The sequence below is a fragment of the Phalaenopsis equestris genome, unplaced genomic scaffold (genome assembly GCF_001263595.1).
Source record: "Phalaenopsis equestris unplaced genomic scaffold, ASM126359v1 Scaffold000174, whole genome shotgun sequence".
Taxonomy (NCBI): domain Eukaryota; kingdom Viridiplantae; phylum Streptophyta; class Magnoliopsida; order Asparagales; family Orchidaceae; genus Phalaenopsis; species Phalaenopsis equestris.
Window position 1 is genome coordinate 1218595 of NW_018164616.1, and position 3897 is coordinate 1222491.

At 41.0% G+C, this 3897-nt stretch overlaps 2 protein-coding genes across 4 annotated transcripts in view; both read right to left on the minus strand.

Moving 5' to 3' along the window:
• The window catches only part of LOC110022147 (pentatricopeptide repeat-containing protein At1g03540), a 31137-nt gene that overhangs the window by 15766 nt on the left and 11474 nt on the right, over positions 1-3897 (minus strand). The gene's annotated exons all lie outside the window — the stretch shown is intronic.
• The window catches only part of LOC110022149, a 118932-nt gene that overhangs the window by 11188 nt on the left and 103847 nt on the right, over positions 1-3897 (minus strand). The gene's annotated exons all lie outside the window — the stretch shown is intronic.

Below are 3897 nucleotides of genomic sequence, written 5' to 3' on the forward strand. Positions count from 1 at the left end.
AATCGAATTCGAGCCAAGTTTTTGACGTGATTCGACGAGGTTGCCCGGACAACCCCGGATGACAAAACGGACTGCGCCGATGCGTCCGGAGCATCGATTTTGCTTAGGGGGGACGTTCGTTTCATTGCGATGGCGCATCTTGGGGAAAATATCTAATTAAGTGTTAATTATAATAATAAATAATATTTTATTATTCTTATTATTATAATTAATAACTCATATTAAAATCCTTAACCTAAATTCATCTCCCTTTCCGCCTCATTCCCTCAAACCCGTGGGTCTGCTTTAGCCCTAGGACGGCTCGTTCGATCACCCGGCCCGCTTCTTCGTGCCGTTGGGGGGTTTCGTTCCCGCGTTCGCCTATCGCACGCGAGACAAGTCTCGCAGACGCCCATCCCTCTTCCCTTATCTTCTACGTTCTGAGTTCGATCTTCTCTGCCGCGGATCGGATCCTCTGCAATGAGCAATGATCTAATCCTCTGCCTCTCTCGATCCCTCTGTCGTATCTTCTTAATCATTCTTTTCCTCCTTTATTAGAGCTTGGTTTTTGTAGCCCTGGGGGTAATGCCGAAAATTTTCCTAAGGAAGAAAACCCTGTCATTTTTCTTTCTCACTCACTTCTTTGATTTTCTGGTGCTTGAATTGGTTTCCTCTTGGTGTTGGAAGAGGAATTGAAGCTGGGGAGTGCCTTTAAAATTCCTATGTTACTTTCTTTCTGCTTTAAGGAGGTAACTTCCTTCCCCCCCTCTCTGGGCCTTACCCCTCTCTGTGCCTTACATCTTTTCGATTTTCTCTCTGTCGAGCCACTGAAAATGACTCTGTTGGATGGTATAGCATGCTAGTTTATTATTGTGCCTATACTTGAGATATTTATTACTTGAGCATGTGAAAATACAATGACAGACATGTTTTAGGGGTTGGACATGGTTATTTGCTTAATATAGTGAGAATGTGGCATGTTTCTATTCATTATAGAATATTTCTATTGGAAGCCATTAGGATGGTTGAAACATGGCTTTGAGGCAATGTTAGCTCTTCTTGCAAGCACGTTAGGATATGTATCATGAAGCTTTTCATTTATTCTTATCTAGCATGAGACATTGGAAGGTTTATTTGGTCTTTCACGCATGTGGGGGCTCGATTTTAGCTCCTGTGGTTGCTTCATTTGCTCAAAATCTATATGGGGTATGAAAAGATTTATTTTGGAAGTCCCTCGGAACTTATTTTGGAGGCCGGCCTTGAAATGTTAACTTTCCTTGAAATGTTAACTTTAAGGTTTATGCATGCTTCTCTACTTCACGTTATTTCTCTCATATGAAACACATGCTGATGTGAGTTTGTTTTAGCCACCGGATGGCACCGTTTTTGGCCTTTACTGGGCTCGGTTTTGGCTCCTCGTGGCTTTTCCTGGCTCGAAATGCATGTTATGAGAAAAATTTATTTAATTTCGAAAGCCCTGTAACTTGCTTGAATGGCTTGGCTTATCTCCTCGTGGGGCATCATTTTGCTCAAATATCCGATTGGGAACTATTTCATGCTTGGAATAGTTAGGTTGGTGGCCCAAATATGTTCTCTATGTTGTTGTTCTTATTTAAGATGTATATTGGCTTCATATCTTGATATTTCATTTCAAAAACAAACATGCGGGTTGCTCCTTAGTTTGGGTTGGCTCGATTTTACCTTAAGATGACTGGAATTTTAATTTCTGTTAAGGCTTGGGTTTTAATCTGTGCTTGGACTCTATTTTGGCTTTGAATGACTCGATTTTAGCTTTCCTTGGAGCTCGGATTTACTTGCTTTGGCTCTTACCCGAGAGCTGGTTTGGTGGATGGGCTCGGTTTTGCTTGTTTGACCCTGTTTTGGCCTTGAATGACTCGGTTTTTGTCTGGTTATGCTCCTACTTGAGAGGTAGCTTGATTTGGTTTGTTCGTAGTCCTACCCGTGAGCTTGTTAGTAGGTCATTTGGTTTGGCTTTAGCCCCTGCTGGGCTCGATTTTGGCATCTCACGAGTGTTTTTTGGCTTAAATATACATATTATGGAGGAATTTATTTTGATTTGGAGGAATTCCATAGCTATTCTTGTTTGAAACATATGGTAGTCTTATATTTTGATGTCTTGAGGGCATAGAGATGTTTCATACCCTTTTGTTGTGGCCTGGTGTCGGCAGCTAAAAAGTTTGAGGGGTTGCCCGTAAGAAGCCGTCGGTCGCTGGAAGTGAAGTTTCGTCGCCCGCTTCGGAAGGACGTTTTATTTACATACATATATAAAGGAAACATGCTTGAAGCTATATAATATAAAGTGTGCAATGCAGGAACAAACAGTAGAATGCACGTGGAACAGGAACAGGTAGGAACAGGAGCAGTATGACATGCTATACAGGAAGAACAGTAGATAACATGCTATACAAGAAGAACAGTAGCAAGTAGAAATAGGACAAGTGTAACATGCTTTACAGTACGGTAGCAGGTAGAAACAGAAAAATTATAACATGCTATACAGGAAGAACAACAGCAGGTAGGAACAGGAAAATTAAGTACTGTAAAATGTGAAACAAACCAGTACACCCGTGAGATCCGATGTTCCTTAAATGTAGCAAGCCTAAATGCATCTCAAAAAGCAAAGTCTGGAAGAAAACGTCAACCAGGAAATTCGAGGAAAAGCGGAAAACTCGAGAAAATCAACGAAAGAGACTCAAGTGAAAGAAAATCCTCAAAACTCTTGGGAAAACCCCGAAAGAAAAGAAAAGTAACACGAGTGCTCTGTCCCAAAACTTTGATAAAACAAAGAAACAAAATTCGGATGGGGGACTGCAAGCACTCGTATAGGGCTAGACTCAGCTATATTTATTCTCGAGGGTCCACGAAGGCTACTCGGTCACCCGAACGTATAAAGCCCTCCACTCGTCTAGAAGTGTGTCTTGAACCTCACTTAGGGGGCTATTTCCCAGCCTAAATAGGTATTCGTCAGGTGGACAACGTATTTTAAAAAAACATATTTTAAAATTTATGTTTTTTTGACATACACATAAATCTCGAAAAAGATTATCAAATTTTGTTTTATAAAGAAGAATGTATTTTATATTTTGAAATAGATTTTAGCAATTTTTATTGTCCATAAGATGATTACACTGTCGGGCATGGGACTGCCAATCACCTGAGGAGGTTCGAGCCTACTCCCGCTAGACTTATGTCGGTGAAGGATACCATATCCTATTGTTCATCAAATGCATGGATCTTGATATTATAGGATAGGGTATCTTTCTGCTCTAACTTCGGTGTGCCTTTATCATCACCACCGTACGCCCCAAAACGACTATTTGCGACCTTGCTTGATGGTTTCATGTATAGCAAAAGGCTATACGTGGACACTTATGCATCGGACATAAGCATCGAAAAACCCGAACCAAGAAGGAAGGAAAAAAAAGAATAAAAATGGGGTGAAAGAGAGGAGGCATCGATCCATCTAAACACCGAAAAGGAGATTGGATCAGTTCTCAAAACTCGTATCGAAAAGACCTGGAAAAGTAGGGCCCAAGGTCTTTCCCAACAAACATAAAGGGCAGGCTCGCGCTAATTTTTCCCAAACCCCAAAGACATAGGATTGATCAAGTCCACCAAATGTTTTTCCAAAATGAGGTTTAACATCTCCCAAACTTAAAAAAAAAGTGACCTCAGGGAAACCACCACCAATATTTCCCAACTCATACCAAAATCAAAATTTCTCCAACCTTCAAATTAATAAATAGCCTCATACATTAAATAAGCATGAAACCTTCCCACAGAACCTAATAACTACTCATGGTCGGGGTCAATAGAATAGAGGAAACAGCAATTAGGGCTCTCAGCCAAAGCAACCCACAATGGAGGTAATCACTAAGGCTCACGGCCCAAAGTGAC